This window comes from Oreochromis niloticus, linkage group LG12 (assembly GCF_001858045.2).
Source record: "Oreochromis niloticus isolate F11D_XX linkage group LG12, O_niloticus_UMD_NMBU, whole genome shotgun sequence".
Classification (NCBI taxonomy): domain Eukaryota; kingdom Metazoa; phylum Chordata; class Actinopteri; order Cichliformes; family Cichlidae; genus Oreochromis; species Oreochromis niloticus.
Genome location: NC_031977.2, coordinates 18,347,941 through 18,365,499, shown reverse-complemented (window position 1 = coordinate 18,365,499; position 17,559 = coordinate 18,347,941). Strand labels below are relative to the sequence as shown.

Sequence of the window (17,559 nt, the reverse complement as noted above, 5' to 3'; positions counted from 1 at the left end):
CCAACCAGAAATGTGAAGGTGTTTTAAAATTTCTAACAAACTGAGGAAACCAATTTGTTTGTAGCTCACATTTTTTTTAACACGGGTTCTATTTTGCATGACCAAAGTCATGCAAGACCAAAGCTTTAATAGGTTGCATATTTAGCTCATAGTGTTATGAGCATAACACTCATGACATAGTGTTAAGAGTGCTCTATGTAAGCTGTTATATTTATTGATTACTTGTTGTGGATTTATGAATTTAGCACTCACATTATGAAACACAGTCATGGTTTATTTACAGTACTTTTATCTAAAAACAACACACAAACACAGGCCGCCCCTCTTACTTTGCCGTCATGAGATAATATGGTAGATAGCAACAAGTAACAAACTTAGTTTCGGAAATATTGTGTGCAGATTGCTTAGCTGACCTCATGATGCATTTCAGCTACTACTACTACTTTTACTCAGAACTACTCAGCAGGACAGATCTGTTAGTGAAGGAAAGGTTAAAAATAACCCGACGCACGTATAAACACCAACACACGCAGTAACCACATTTTGCTTTGCTGCAGTGTGCATGTGAGAAAATAAAGCTTCCTGCCTCATGAAGAAGATGCATTACGTTTTCATAAAGGACAGGAGATTGTAGTTCATACTTTCATTACTCAGGCAGACGTTTAACTGTTTAGATTTTAAGGGGTCATTTTTATAAGGGTGACAGCATTTAAAGTATTAAAGGAATATCATAAAACATATGTTAAAAAATTGTCAATAAAGATAATACTGCAGGTTCTGTTCGGTGCCATCAGTTCTGCTTTACACAGAAAGGGGAGAGAGAGGTTGGGTTTTTTTCTCAAGGGTGTCAAAGCTAAAAATGATGCAGCGCACTGGGTTCAGAACTATGGCACAGTAAAAATGAGGAGGTTGTCCTTCACCAACCTATGCTCATAAAGCATCCTTAGCTGTAGCAGGCTCTGCAATATACATGGCCTTGGTTTGCAAGGTCTCTAGTGGAAGAGTTCACAGATTAGAAATAAGCCATACACAGCAATAATCTATATTACTTTCATTATTAATGTCTCAGCTGCCCAAACATAGTCTGCTCCAGGTTATGCCTCGGTATTTGGAATACTTTTTACAGCTGTAAACCCATAAATATGGATTTTTTGTTCAACTTCAGTGTTTTTAATTATTGTTTAATATTAAATATTACTGAGCTGTGTTTTAACACTGTTTCTCTCACTTGTTTTTGCTTTTCGATTTTTCCTTGTGAATCAAATATTCTAAAAAACATCTACAAAACAACATATTTAATATTCATTTAAATACCGTACAACATAGCATTTTACTATCTCCCCACTGAGATGCTTTTGTTTTACACTGATGAGTTAAAGTGGTAAAAAAGTGCCCTCATGCACCCATACATGATGCTTTTTTTTTTGTTACATTTTCTGCAAAAGGCACAGAGATTGTACCCTAGAGCTGATATTTTAAGAATAGGTTTCTATTGAGCAATCGTTGAGTTAACCCTGTGTCATTCTTAGAGGAAATGTAGATGAACACACTGGTCATGTGCAACTCTGGAATTGAGCCACAAGTGGAAATTTCTATCCACAAAATGCGACCACGGCAGCACAGAAAATGGAGCAGCTCTTCGCCCAGACTTCTTTTGTGTTTGGCAGACTCCCTGGTTTTGTTGTGGAGCCTGATCGTTCTACTTCAGCTCCTCCTGAAAGCCTGCTGGAGAGTTAATTCAACAATAAAAGAGAGCAAGCGAGGTTCAACATGTGGGTATGTGTTCCTCTAAAAATAAAAAAAATAACATCACTGCAATTTCCTAATTCAAGTGAGTCAAGTGATGAACTTGATCACAAATCTGAGGAAATGAAAGTTACTATTTCATATCTTCTGACATCAACACTTTTAAAAACTTCCTTCATTATATCCTGATTGCCATGGTAATACTAATACCAATGAAAATGACTAACAGTATAGATTTCACACACTGTGTTACTCTGGCTGATTTTAAGCTTCAAACACACCTTTTTCTTCTTCCAAACCCTTCTCCCCTCTTTACATAGCCGGAGGGTCCTCTGCTGTACGGTGTCAGCTTTCACTCCTGCTTGCCAGTGGGCCATCTGAATTGTATTTTGAAGTAACTTGAGTGTTATTACTGCTTTACTGTCTACTGCTTGAAATCCATTTTACACATTAGAGTCTAGCAGAGATTCACCCGTCACTGGCATAAATCTGCTTACCTTAGATTAAAGTGGGATGCATTGTTGAGTCACAGTACTGCAAATAGATGCTGTGGTAAACTGATCTGTAGAACAAAGCATGCCATTAACCTCAGGATGTGATTTTATCAGTTCACACAGCACATCCTCAGATACCTGTTAAGCCTATTATTAGAACAGTCTATCAGGCAGGAACTAACCATCATAATGGACACATTTAGAGACTCAGCTTCACCAAATAGTATAGCTGCTGAGAATAGCAAGGCACTGATACAACCTACAACCTGTATGCTGAATAAACATGCGACCGGACTTAGACGGGCCATTTCGTTCATGCAAACCGCCGATTTGTGTTCAGGTTTACTGAGGTACTGAGGTTATTTGTCCTTGTTTAACTCAGATAGACTCAGACAATTGCCTCTTGAAGTGAAAAAGGTATCTTGATATCACTGTGACAGAGACTTGGAAAAATAGACTTGGTTGTTTTGGAGTCCTTAAACATGCCAAATGAGTCATCAGAGATAATCTGAATCACAGGAAGCTTTCTGACATGATAAACCCCTTACCCACATTCCCGGCACACCGAGCAGAGATGCGCAAATGTCAAAGATTTATTTGCATACGTATGTTGGCGCTCTCAGGTCTGACTGGCTGCCCCTGTGGCTCATTAGAGGCCATCATCAACGCAGCTGCAAGTTAAGTAGTCCAGTCAATCACCTGATTAGAGCTCACTCCTGACTGCAGAAGCACTGATTGACTCTTCCTGTAAAGAGGGAGCTTTTGTCTTCCCACTGTTGGGTTTTGGTCTGCGATATTACAGAGCATCTTTTCTTTCAGTGTAAACTGCCACAAGGTTTCAGTTGTTGGGAAATGGAACTATATAAACAAAAGCAACCAGAATTTATATCCAGTTACAATGCACTGATTGTTTTTTTGCTTTTTGTTTTATAGGAGATCAGCGGACACACCCATCTGTGGTTATCATTAAAATATCTGCCTGGACTGTTGTGAAATTCATGTTGCTGAGGTCCCAGTAGGCCTCGTGTGTTTTGTTATGTGGGCGTGCAATATTCCTCTCTCCCTGACTCTGTGGCTTGCATGAGTCTTGTCTTGACTAACTATTGTATCCCTCCCTCCAACACTCCATGTTAAATCGCACTCTGTTACATTAAAACAGTGCAGAAATATGCAGGGCTCGCTCTAAACGTTTTAGGCTAAGAACTCAGTCATGACTTCGGGACAGAGCCCAAGCTTTGGCAGGAGACTCGGGGCAACGCCACGCCAATAATGTGTTGGTTATGCCAACTTCACCCGCTGCACAGCAATTCAAATGAATTATGCTCCTGGCAGCAACTTTCTCAACTTATCAAAATAAGACACGCTTTTTTCGGTTTGAAATAATGATGCAATTTGCAGTAAAATGCCTGCTGGAAACCTTAGTAAATCTCAGCTGTATGAGTCATTTAAATAATTTGTGCTCCAAAAAAGGAATCTTTGACAAATATACATCCAAAAAGGAAAGTTCCAAAAATAGAGTCTTCAACCACCTCTCATTTCTTTTATATTTTATATATTTTACTCAGAATACAGGAAATAGATGCAGTGATTTATTAATACACGTGCCAACATAAATGGAAATACAGTATATAAGGGGAAAAAAGAGTATTTGGTGTGACATGTATTCTTTTTTGTAATTTCTTTAAGTAGTCTTCAGGAATACTTCTCCAGGCTTCTCGAAGGACATTTAAAGCTCATTTTCTTATGCTGGCTGCTTTTTGTGGTGTCAAGATGATCACACACTGCTTCATGTTGTGAAGCACAGAAGAGAATAACAGGTTAGGAGGATACCAGTCCATAACTTCAGTGAACTGAACATGGATCAACTGAAGCGCCACATCAGGTCCTGTTTCTGGTGTTTTTCTCCCATTTCTTAAGGACATGACTTTCAGACACTATTCATCTGCTGGAGATCGTTTTGTAAGCCAGACACGTCTACTTTTGTCCTCATCTTGTCCAGTTTCCTTTTTAGTAACTCCAACAGCAGTTTTTTAATGCAGAGCAAAGGTTTCGCACTGTTTCAGAGCATTAGTAAATCTGGACCTAGAATAAAGCTCACTGGTTACCCATCTGAAAAAATAATAGATTAGTTCTTCTTCTTTTAGACTAGTGAAAAACAGATATTTTGATTATTGTGGCCCTTAAATATTATTTTTAAATGTGACACTTGTTTGATCTCTTGTTCAAATGTACTTATTTTATTGCGTGCAGTTGGCTATGATTTGTAAATTGTTACGTCCCTCTGCAGCCTCTAATCTGCTCAGTGTGTTCAGCTGGTGCTAATTGGCCACACCTAGTCAGGTGTGGATAAAGGCATACCTGAGGCAAGCTTCCCAGAGAGCTCACTTGTCTTTGCCTTGGTGGCACCAGCCATTTTAGCCAACCTGGTATTCCATTTTAAGAAAAAAAAACCTCTTCTCACTAACACTCTGGTATTCGTCTCCTTTTTTTATGTTGCGGCCTCGAGCCGGGTCGTAACAAAATTGAGTACTGATGATGATTTAATGTTTCTGGAAGTGTTTTGATTTTCATTGCACCCTTCAAACTCTTCTATGGTGTTTTCTTCATTTCCCTCCTTTTGTCATTCATTTTATAAACAGGTCTATAAATTAAAATCATACTGAGCACAGAGAAAAGAAGAAGTCATTAATCGAGTTCAGGCCGTAAGCTTCCTGTGACAGTGCAACATGTAAACTTGTCTTTTTATTATTTAAACTGATGTAATTAGTCCAGACAAGCTAAATCTCATCATACTTTATTGATTTTGGTTTATATAGTCATGAAGGTGGAAATGATCCAGAGCACTTTAAAAATAAACTGAGTTGACGTCAAAAGAAGCTCCACATGTGATTGTTTTTCTTTCCTCTGTGGTTTATGGAGATAAACATCTTCATACATGGACATCGCCCTCAGGAGGATTACAGCTGGCAGCTTACCAACTGTAGTGTGCACAGATGGACCAGCAAGACCCAGAGGTAAATCTTTACATTAAAAGCCTCTTGTTCATTCAGACAACAGAAGAACTCACACAGCTGTCTGTCCTTACGACAAGAGACTGAACCTTTCATCACAAACAGAGAAAAAAAGCTCAAAATGCATGAAAAGAAAAGCCTGTTCCCACTTTACTGACCTGTTGCTTTGACCTCTGTGTTTTAAGAGAAAAATACACCTTTCAAGCCGAGCTGATGCCACTTGGCAGGTCAGTCTCCGTGTGACCAGAAGTGGACCATCAGTCCCATAAACAGCTTCAGGAAAGTGTCATTTTGTATTGCATCACCATATATTCAGTGACAACAGAACATGCTCATGGCGATATAGATGCTGTTTTTTTGTTTGTTTTAATCTCTAAATGAAGGGTTATTTTCACTATGGGTCACACTGGAAAATGATCATAACATCAGTATACAGTTTACATCCATAATTATGTCTCATGTACAGTTTGGTCCAAAAAAAAGTCCTCAACACTGCACTGCTGGGTGCCAGTTAAGTTCAGTGGGTGAGCAGGCGACTATATACCACATGGCCCGAGTTTAAGTCTGATCCGTGGCCCTATGCTGCATGTCTTCCCTTCTTTCTCCCCACTATGCTGTCTAGCTACACTGTCTCTACCCAGAAACAAGGCTGAAAGCCCCCCTCCCAAAAAAGTGGTGCCTCCTTCATCAACTTTCCTCTTATTTGGGGGGTTTTTTTGGTCACCAGTTGGCAATGGTCTGGTAACCTCTGGTCTGAACAAATGCATATTTGCTGACTGGTTGCTGGGTGTCTGCTGGCAGTCTGCTGGCCACCACCCCACTCTGTCAGAAATCTTTTGTTTAGCAGGATTACAAAGAAATCTGTATGCTGCTCAGTTAGAGACTGTTTTCTTCCCAGTAATGATGCTTGTAATCTTTGTGTCACAACATTGTTCTACTCAAATTGTAAGAGTACATAAGTAACACTATTGTAATCGATATGTGACACAATAGAAATTGTTTTCACAAAAGGTCAGCTAAGTAATCATTTGCAAGTTCTAATGCTAAACTTTCTTCAGTTTGCAGCTGGGTCCAAGTCTGTTTGTGCTACAAAGCGTGCAGAAAATGAAGCTCTGGCACTCTGACTCTGCAGGATTTTAAAATGCGAAGCTGGCGGGAAATGGATGGAAAGGAAGATGCCGCTGGCTGTTTGTTTTTGTTTAATATGATGAAATCAGCCTCCAGATGGGATCCTAGAATGATTACCATATGGGCCCACAGTGATTTATGAGACTCGTTGGCGCTGAATGCCTCGGTAGCTCAGATTCCACCTGCCATCAACACAGACTGATCACTCTGTCATATGAAGGAGGCAGTGATGTGTACATTTATTTGAGATGTCAAAGAGTGTGTTAAAGTGAAATAAACCTATTTTATCTACATGGCAAATGACATGTTTTCACAGATGTCTGACGAGTCTAATAACCATGCAAGCAGAAACAAGTTAATGAATTTTTGACAAAAGTAGCGTTAGATAAACTTTTAAAAACAGTTAACAATAAAAGTCATCTGGTTTTATTTTCTGGGGTTCAGAAAAGAAAACAAATTACATCCTTCTCTGCAGTGAGCCAACTATCCACATGTGGATTTATTTCTTTATTTACTCCAAGATTTCTGCAGAGCAAACAATACACAGACAAAAATATTGGGCCACACCTCTTAACCTTTGTGGTGCAGCGAGTCATGCAGTCTGCTTTTACCAACATTTTTGAAAGAATGGGTGATTTTAAAGAACTTACTAAACTTGAGAGACATGCTGCAGGATGCAGCTGATGCAACAGGTCAGTTTGTGAAATTTCTTCCCTTCTAGATGTTCCACAATCACCTGTAACTGGTGTCAATGCAACGTGGAAGTATTTTAAAACCAGAAATAAGTGTCAGAGTGGGAGTCAAGGACTGCTGAGGTGCATACTGTGTAAAAGTTTGTTTGCTGGTTCTGTAACTGCGGAGCTCCAAACCTCCTCTAGCATTAACATCAGCACAAAAACTGTATACTGGGAGCTTCATGGCATAGTTTTCTATGGCTGATCAGCTCCTCCCAATACTGTATTATAAAAATCACCTGAGGGCATTATTTACAGTCGGATCAAACTCTGACTATACATGAAACACGATGACAGATCTGATTACTGACTTGTTGATGATACTGGGGGCTTTCCTTGGGTGTTACTATTAATGGATTTCAAATGATATACCCATGCTTAAAAACAAAGCCATCCCTACTGGAGCTGTGTAAAAACCTCCACCAAGTGTGTGCTTTAGTTTCCCCTGTCACAAAATCATCACCCTGCATTAGAAAATCCTTATAATATCTAGGAAATCACCTAAAGGCAAGCACCTTCAGGCGAGGGCACAAAATCAAAGGTTGTCATCCAGTAGGATTGTCTTATATTTAATCAGGTTATAAGGTGCTCTAATTTTATTTTGTACCCATCTGTGTATTACCAAAGAAACCAAAACAAGTCACCAGCCAGTCATTTCTTGGTGGCTGAAGGAAATAATGAGCAGCTCACGGTTCCTGAGTCATCACTGCGTGCATTTGACAGAGCTAGTGGCTCGCTCACCCACGCCTCTGAACAACACAGGCCAATGTGGAAGTGCAATAATAAGTGAAATAGCAAGAACTGCCTCAGGGAGGGCCATCGTAATGGCTGTCCCTCAACGGAGACCCAATTATTTTGGTCCCCCGTCTTTCTCGCCAGATCATTCACTCACCTATTGACTCTGCTCAGTTCCTCAAGCTGGTGCAGGACCTGACATGCTGGTACATGAAGCTGGTACATGATGCATGACTGTTATCCAAGGGCATATGATACTGACAAGCAAACAAATATGACAGTGTTTAACACAATCAAACATACCAGCAAGACCATCAATCAGATGCAAAGAGAAGAAAAATGGTACAGCATTTACACGGCAACGTAGCACAGTATCTATTTTGTCCAGACATTCATGGAGGGAGCATCTTTGTCAAATTCTTTGTGATTGTAAGAAGCAGGACAGGCAGACAAGAATGCAAACTGAATAAATCATGAGCGCCGCTTCAGGCAAAATGTCACGAGGAAGATGCACACACACTCTTCACTATTGTATTTACAACTCAGTTATTCAGTAAAATGAATCATCTACAATTCCCATGGTTACTGTACGGGTGCCGTGCAAGTTCACTCAGTTAACTGACAGTTTGTGGGGCAGCTTATTAAGAAAGTTCATATGAGCAGCAGTATGAGAGCAGGAAGTGTTTATAGTATTTGCAGCACAGTTAACAACCACACAGAAGAAAAGGGCTGGGTGGAGCAATAACACCTTAAAGAGGCAACCTTACTGTAAATGGTGCAAAATGGTTTTAATGCATGGGTATTGTCATGTGTGAGTGTGGCTGAACTATGAAACAGGCTTTGCTCTATTAAGAAAAAAGCATCAGGGACAGAAAAAGAAATGCAAATCCAGAAAACGCTACCAATGCATGTGAAATTTTCTCTGATATTGTATTTAGAATTGTTGGACGCTGAATATAATGATGACAGTGCAGCTGATTTCTGTACAGCATGTAGTTTGCATGTAAATAAGTGAACAATATAAACAGGGAGTCATTGTTATAGTTTTAAAAGTGTCATTATTTGTTTCCTGTCTCCTGTGTGAAACCTCTCCACTAAAACCTTAGCAAAGACAAAGATAAAATATCCGTATGAAGTCAACGGGTCTGTAAAGCTCATTGTGTGCACATGTTTTAGTCGGATTTTCTTCATTTCGTAGAGGTGTTCATGGACGTGTTAAGGGCAGCCAAACACAGCTCTCTGTCCTCTATCTTGTCACCTGAGGGGAAAAACAGACACATCCTGACCTCCCAAATCGTCTTGCAGAAGCACTTGTCATTCTGCCGCCGAGAGTCGATCCTGCAGTGACATGGGTATTTGGGATGCTGACATCTAAGGGCAGTTGTTGCTCTCAGTGTGGCTCTCCTGCACACTCTCATACATATTGAGACCCCCTCATCCCTGCCTGCTGAACCATCCATACTCCAGAGATTGCAAAAAGCGCCACCATCGCTCTCCCCCTCTGACTCCCTAACGAGATCCTCTATCTCTGACACCCAGCTCTGTCACCCAGAACAAAGCCTCGCCTCAGACAGAAAAGCAAGCAGACTGACTGCTCCACGGAGGCTGGATGGAGAAGCGCGAACCGTTAGGGGAAGAGGCATAGTGCTTGTGCCAGAGGGATTTATTTCCTGCCCTGACAGGTTGCTTTTTTTCCAGGTGGGCAGATGGATTTTCTACCTCTAGAAGCACAGTTCTAGCCAGCAGCAGAAAGACAGCATGTTATTTTAATAGTGTATGACAGGTCATCTCTGGAGTGTGCTTTAAGTTAACATGTCAGCTGGTGTGAAGATCATGCTGATGCAAGTAGCAACCTGTGAATAAACAACATTTGTTTTTTTCTGCACAGAGAATAATGAGAAGGCTTGTAAAATAATGCCACATAGACATTAAACATTAATTAAAACATTGCTATAAGAGATAAAAGCATATGACAGGAATGCATTAAAGATTAGAGATGCCTAACTAATCCCATAGTGGCACAAAGCTTTTAAAGCAGTTAATAACAGAATTAGCACTCATCAATGATTTTAGCTGCATACTCGTGTGGTTTTTATCTGCTCCCACAGCTGAGAGGGTTAGCTCATGTCAGCATGTGCCAGATGGGCATAGAGCAAGTCCGCAATATGACCTGGAGTGCATTCATCTCATGCCATCATTTATCCTTCATCAGTTACTCATTCTGCCATATTTGGCCTGACTTTTGAGCTAAAGGGGAGTCAAGAAAACCATTTTCGTGAACATTTCAGATGAAAGGGCCAAGATGTCACCGTTCTGATGCCTGTCTGTGTTGTAGCCAGCTGATCTGAATTCAAGAATGGAGGGAGGTACACTGAAGTCTCTTTAGCCTCTACATGTTCTGTTAAGTCTTGATTTAAGAAAAAAAAAAGAAGATATAGTTGATTCTGCTAGTTGCCCCAGCTTTGTAGTAGATAGAGAGGGTCTTTGACTTTGAAGACTGTAAATAGCATCTTACATACTTAAGATTTCCAGGAAGCATCAGCATTTCCTGTCAGTTAAAGTGTAAAAATAATGAGTGCTACATTCCTTTAATGCAACAGCGAGCACCTTTTCATGATCATCCTGCTGAATGCTCATGTCTGTCAAATGCTGTCGGTTTATAACTGAGATTTTCTGTTATTAACTTCTGGTCTCCATGCCAAAGTTATTGATGACATCAGCTTTGCATCACTACAGATGTTTGGTTATCATCCAGAGTCAAATACTGCACGTTGTTTTCTGAGATTTTGCAGGAATCTGTGTATAGGTAAACTGTTAAATCACTGGCCTGCTTTCATGTTAACTTTGATTATTCAAGCCAATCTTGCACATCAGTTTATTGTCACACAAGGTGACAATTTATTGTCACACCTTGTGTCTTACTTGTGTTGCTGTCATACTGGTTGATTCAATAACTGAAGGGAACTCAGAGAAGATTAGCCACTGCATTCATCAGTAAGGTAAAGAACTCAATCATCCATGCACTAAAACTGAAATAAATAAATAATTGAGGATCTCTGAATGACAACAAAAGGCAGACACAGACAGACCAACCTGTAGATGTGACAGTAAAGCAAGTGCCAAGAGTTGCTCCAGAGATAAATGATAATAACCAGATACAGCTCATTTCACAAACCATTCGGAAATGAAGTGTGTTATCCAATGGAATTATTACAGAGCTAATGTCTTATTAATTTTAATCCACAGAGAGAAGCAGAGCTCTACTGTCATCACAGAATATATATGAAAGCTGCAGGAAGTCTTCAGGTCTGGAAAGGGAAGATAATTTCTTTGAATGGCCAATAGGAGGCGTCTTATTTGATAATAGAAGAAATCTCTGGGAAAATGACCCTTTTTTTTAATTTATACCCTAAATGAATACATTAGTTATGATCTTATGACCTCACATGCTTGTTTCATGGTTTATTTAATAAACCAGTGATTTGTTCAATTTGTAAATTATTGTCAGATTTAGAATGAAAAATGAAGACAAAGCAAGGCCAGATAACAACGTAGCTTCATGACTGACACGCTGCTATTACGGCGTTTACATACACTCGTCGTGGGCATGAATGTCATGATAATTTGGGCTTTTAATGATTTCTTGGAACTGTTTTTTTTCCAGGGTATATATGACTGTACAGCACACATCTTTAATGGCTTTAAAAAATAGAACTGGGAGCACAAGTTTGAATTTATTAAGTATACATGAAGGGTTAAATATATACAAACAGTCACTCATCTTAATAAGTGGTGCTGAAGGTTCGACAATATCTTACTCTTTAGTGATTGTGATTGACTGAAATTCGTAGTTCCTGTTTGCATAAACAGGATTTGTTTGACAGTGCTCGTTGGATTAACCAATATATGTGCTGCTGAAACACCCAGTTGTGTCCAGAATCACCGTGTCATGACCCAGCAACTCATTTTTGTCCTCTGTGGAGTACATGAGTCATCAAGCATATTTATGCAATCAACAAAAGTCCTCTTGTACTCTCAAGAGGACATCTTGGGCTTTCTTTTTCTATTGCTGTCACATTTATGTGAGTTGGGCTAACAGAGCACAGGGACTTTCTTTTCGAAATGATGAGGATCATTTTTTGCAGATATTATGGTTCTGTTGCTAAACAAAACTTTTATTCGGTTTCCTTTGTAGTGGACAGCAGGATTTACTACCTCACAGTTTCAATCCGTGGCCATACTTGAGCAAGCACAGGGCTCAATGAGATAGCAGGGAATTTACTCAAAAATTGTGGAAGGAGAGTCGGTGGCTGTCAGGAGATGAGGTGGAGGAAGAACAGACATTAGAGCAGGAAGATGAAAGCACAAAGGAGGATATACCAGCTTTTGAGGTGGTATGTTATAAGATTTTTTTTTTAATGCAGGGCTCTGAAGTTTTTAGGCATTACAATTTCTAGAAAGGGGAAAAGGAGCCTTTTCACTTGAATTCACACACACACACACACACACACACACACACACACACACACACACACACATAAACGCACATCAATTTAAAATGTACTTTCTTCTTTTCTCCTGTTGATTTATATAGTTAATAATATATATGTTAAAAGTGCATTATCTGCTGTCGTTATCAATTACATTTAAATGAGGTTGGGGTTTTCTTTTTAAAATGAAACATTAAAACACCGGCAACAAACCACAGAGACAGCTGCTCCTCTTATTACATCAAACAGGAAATAAGCAACCAGGTTATTTCTACCTACCATCATCTTTGCTCTGATGGTAGCTTTAAAACTGAAAACATCCTTCCGCATCTCAGTGTTCACGGCATGACTCAGATACCCTATGATCCAAATTTATTGGTTCCAGGTAATAGCCGATTCAATAAGTCAGGAAAGATTCTTTAGGATTAGGCAGTCCATCAAAGTAACAAATGAGCTTGATGTCTCTGATAAGGTTGGAACAAAGCCTTCTGGATGTTGAGTCCTCTCATAAGCACAGTGCAGCATGCCACATCATTCTGCTGACACCATGGACGGATGATTTCCTTCACAGGCTGCTGTCTCTTACAGCAGCTGAGTAACCAACATCCCAACACTTCATTACCCTGGTTTACACTATGCTGCTTACCCATAATGTACTTGGGTGACATCATTTTCTCCCAGCTTAGGCTTCTCAAAGCTGGAAATGTCCTCCTCCAGGCTTTCACCTTCCTGCTCCACTGTCAGGCCCTCTAAGTATTACTCCACTTCCCCCGTCCGGAGGAAAATCCTGTCTTCAGCCCTCTGTCATACATCCATTACCTAACAACCCAGGTTTAGCGGAGTGTTAGATGTGCAGAATGGAGAGTGTTTCCTTCATCTAACTGTTTTCATGTTCATAAAAATAAAATTAAAAAATGACCAGAAATTCACAGAAAAATAGAAACAATATCCATAACATCACTTTATTCTGTAATTAAACAGGACCTGATGTCCACTACCAGGGAAGGAAGATAAAAAATAAATATCTATTTGTTTTTTCAGTTGATGCTGTAGCATGTTTCTTTCAAAGATAATACTTAAATTATCTAACAATGAAATATAAAATCGTTTTTTTCTTCTGGGTTTCAGGAAGATACGAGGGTGCGGTGCCTTTTTCTGAGTCAGGTCCGCCCTTCGCTTGTGAGGTCTGATCCCTCAAAACCAAAAAGGCGATGGCCAAAACACCATCTGGGTCTCAAAAAAGGCAGTTGACAAACCACAAGGTGTCACCAGTTACGTCGCTGCTGTTAAACCAATATGCAGTTATGAAGTAAGTGAATATGAAATAAGCAGCTGGTAACTGCAGCCACAGACAAAGTAGCTGAACCCTCAGCGGCATGGTGCTTCTGAGAAGCTCACTTTGAAGTCAGATAACTACAGAAGCTGCTTCACTTAACCCTCGCTGATTGCTGCCAAGGCTGATTGAGGCAGGCTGCGATTTTGGCTCTAGTGATGATTGTGCTTTAGTGCCTTAGATTTTGGCCATGATGCACTATTTGACAATGAGTGAAAAGTGCTCGGAGGGACCTTGTGTGCTTCTCCACAGCCATAGTTCACATTTTTTGGGTGGAAGTTTCTTTTGAGCCAAATATCAAAAATAAATTTGGTGCAGCTAAAGTTAAATTTATAAATAAAAAGGTGCCACAGATGCACATGAAGATACCTGCAGGCAGCAGGTGTATTTGCACCAATCACAGCTAATAACTGGGAGAATACTGATTAAATATTTTCCCAAGTTTTCTATCTTTCTTCCTCTCTTTTCTCCAGTCAGACTCTCTCAGAGCAACATGGCAACATAAATGCACCCTTTGCCACTATACCCTCCTATTTGCATTGAGAAGTCTGCATGAATAACACAGGTAAAGAAATAATGCAGCTCAAGCAAGCTCCATTATCCTCCAAGGCGAAATTGCTGTGGGTCAGAACAACAAAGGCTCTGTGGTGGTAAATGATGTTAGTGTGCAGCTGCAACACAGAGTGCAGCGAATTCAAAACCTCAGATTTCAGACGGACCTTAGAATGGTTGCTAATTCATAACCTCCCCTGAGATACCTGTGGTGAGAGTGTGTTGCTGCAGAGTTACAGGCTGTGTGTGAATACCAGCTATTTAGAGCTGATAGCCCGCCATGGCCATCTGCTGAAGATATGCCTAATAGTGTTGGCTTTGGCGTGCAGCCAGAAATATATCCTCATCACCTCAAGCTGTCCACAGCAGGTGGTAATCTCTCTAAAAGCCATTTTACTATAAACAGAGGATGCACATTAAGCTTTAAAAGAAATATATAAAGCCTAATAGAATGGCAGTAATGTGAAGGACAAAGAGGTAAACAGATGAGAAGGATTACTAAAATGTCACTAGAAAAGAAGCTGAGGATTAGGATGTTACTCTTGGTTTATACGAGCACGGGTTCCTTTTTTGTTATATTCAAAGACTGAGTAGCATGAGCTTTGAATCCTGATCATAGTGATTTTGAGGCCAAGAGTGCTGCTGCAGTCTTTAGAGGATATGCTGGACGGAGACCGAGTTGTTTGAGTAACAGAGCAATGCTGCCCTCATCTGTTTGTTAGGGAGTTTACATTCTGTTGGCAGAAGAAGGGCAAATGGAGGTGAAGTGTGTCTTTTAAATATTGGTCTATTCATTTCCTAAAACCAGTTACTCCCAGTTTATGGTCACGGGTGGAGGAATTGAACGTAGCTTCCTGTTGTGACCAGAAGCAGTGCAAGGACTGGCAGTCGAGTTTGGGATTGAAACGGGCAGATCCAGGTGCTAGACTAAAAAGAAACAGTGTAATTATCAGAGAAAACTAGATTTACATCTCCTCATGGTGATTGCATTTTGCTTGATATGCCTGCTTATTATGAGAAGAACTGAAGAAGTGGGTGTGTTACACCACTCCAGGACAACTTGGTGTAGACAGCAAACCGAGTTTATTTGGGTACTCCAGAACCGTGGCTTTCACATACATACAGAACCCAAGAATACTCTCTTCTTCTTTTTTCTTTTTTTTAACAGAACATTGTTTTTTTCCTTTTTGCCGTGACTGCCCTCTACTGGTGGAAAACATGTAGCAGCCAAAAACCCAAACATATAGCTGAATAACACAAATACTAACAGATTTATGCAATGTTTTAGACATATTTTAGCTCTACACTTTACCAAGTGCTACATTCCTCCCCTGCTAAATAAATGTTGTCCCAACATTGACAGAACATGACAATAAGAAACAAAAATAAACAAATATACTTCTTTTTCCTTGTGACAATGTGGAGATGGCGTAAGTTGGGATAGGGTATAGCAGTGTTTAAGATCACTTTCACGATGCACTATTGAACCTCAGGTGACAGAATCACATGTTACTCTCTTACCAGATAAGCATAGGCTTATAACAATGCTGAGTTGTTTCCAATAGTCCACATAGAAATATTACCCTCTAAGACATTACTATCACTTTATCACGTGCTCCGGAGCTTGTCAACTTAGATAGTAACCATTTAATCACAATTAACCTCATCAAACATAAAACAATCCAATGTCTTACGCTACCATCTCAAAAGCATCAAATACTTGTGTCACCATACTGGTAAGACCTTGTAAGTACTCGTACATTTTTGAAAAAAATAACACCATTTAAATTCAGAAAAACTCTTTCACAGTTCAATAATAACTAACTGGTACATAAGCTGGATAGTAAGGCATTTGTAGAGCTGCCCAAGGTACTCCAAACTGTTCATAGAATGGAGATGCTGTTGCACTGGCATACAATGGGTTAACACTGTGACCAATTACTCTTTGAACTGGTTGGCTAAATGCATCATAAGTCAGTATTTTCCGTGGACATCTCTCCCTTTGAGATCTTCTCGGCTGCGGTTCCGACAGTTCTGGGTTCATTTCACTGGGCTGATCTGGCGAAGCAACAGTGTCTGATGATGCTGAGATGTCATGTTCAGTGTTATCCTGTCCATTCACCATATCTGCTTGAAACTCTTCAGCATCCACTCTAAGCTCCGTGCTCTTTCGCTGAAGGTCCTGGTCAGGGTCAGTAGCAGGTGCAGACACCATCGAATCCCCTTGAGGCTGACAGTGGTGGTGCCTCACTCCCTGAGACCAATACTGCTCCTCATCATCTGAACTCTCTATATGGTTCAATGCATCTTGTGGGTCTCTTTGTTTTTGTGTCTGTGTAGTGTTTTTGTGCCTGCTTTGTTCAGTTCTTGTTATTTTGGGAAGCGGTAATGGGCATTAACATGTTGCGGTGGAGAATACGACCTCGTCCAGTACCACACTCCGACTTGACCTCATAAACAGGGCTATTTTCCCCCCTTTGAGAGATCACTATGTGAACTTGATCCTCCCAATAGGAGCGTAACTTTCCCGGGCCTCCCCTCTCTGACATGTTCCTGACAAGTACCCTGTCCCCAGGTGAGAGTACAGCACTTTGTCTCTTCTGGTCATAATGTGATTTTCCTCTCGCCAGAGTCTTTTTAATGTTTCTGGATGCAACGTCATATGCTTCTTTCATCTGTTGTTGCCACTTGTGAGCATAATCTTCATGTGATTTGCATTTGTTTGTCTCACTCAGTCCAAAAATTACATCAATAGGGAGACGTGGATGTCTACCAAAGAGTAAATCAAAGGGCGAGTAGCCTGTCGAGTCACTAGTTGTGCAATTATAGGCATGCACAACTTTGTTTACATAGTCACTCCAGTTTTCTTTCTTTTCCTCATCCAGGGTCCGCAGCATTGACAGCAAGGTGCGATTAAACCTTTCCACTGGGTTCCCCTGTGGATGGTAGGGTGTAGTCTTTGAATTGGCCATTCCTGTGTACTTCTGCAGCTGTTTGAATAAATGGTTTTCAAATTCTCTGCCTTGATCATGATGTAATTTACCAGGAAAACCAAATTTCAAGGAAAAGTCATTAAAAAATTTTATCTGCTGCTGTTTTGCCAGATTTGTTGCGTGTAGGGTAGGCTTGAGCAAACTTGGTGAAGTTGTCCTGTAACACTAAAATATACTCATACCCTCCCCTGCTCTTTTCGAGATGGACATAGTCTATTGAAACCATTTCAAAGGGTGCAGTAGCCGGCACGTGACACATGGGGGCCCTACGCTGAACTGTAGGTTTTTTCTGAATATTACATTTGCACACCTGTGTGATGAAAAACTCAATATCTTTGTACAT

The 17,559-nt window shown here is 40.2% G+C and overlaps 2 long non-coding RNA genes across 4 annotated transcripts; one reads left to right on the top strand and one right to left on the bottom strand.

Annotated features, from left to right (window-relative positions):
* Positions 1-218: 218 nt before the first annotated feature.
* Positions 219-2,925, bottom strand: LOC102078033 (uncharacterized). 2 transcript variants are annotated; one of them, XR_269663.4, is made up of 4 exons: positions 2,789-2,925; positions 2,244-2,308; positions 2,028-2,123; positions 219-1,722 (listed from the first exon to the last, which is right to left on the bottom strand). It is a non-coding gene; the product is annotated as an uncharacterized LOC102078033 (long non-coding RNA). The 2 variants fall into 2 exon arrangements; XR_269662.4 differs by having other exon boundaries at positions 219-1,725; positions 2,789-2,924.
* Positions 2,926-3,110: 185 nt separating this feature from the next.
* LOC102077954 (uncharacterized) lies at positions 3,111-6,771 on the top strand. 2 transcript variants are annotated; one of them, XR_003213270.1, is made up of 4 exons: positions 3,111-4,711; positions 4,880-5,254; positions 5,437-5,478; positions 6,310-6,771. It is a non-coding gene; the product is annotated as an uncharacterized LOC102077954 (long non-coding RNA). The 2 variants fall into 2 exon arrangements; XR_269661.4 differs by having other exon boundaries at positions 3,111-5,254.
* Positions 6,772-17,559: the final 10,788 nt, after the last annotated feature.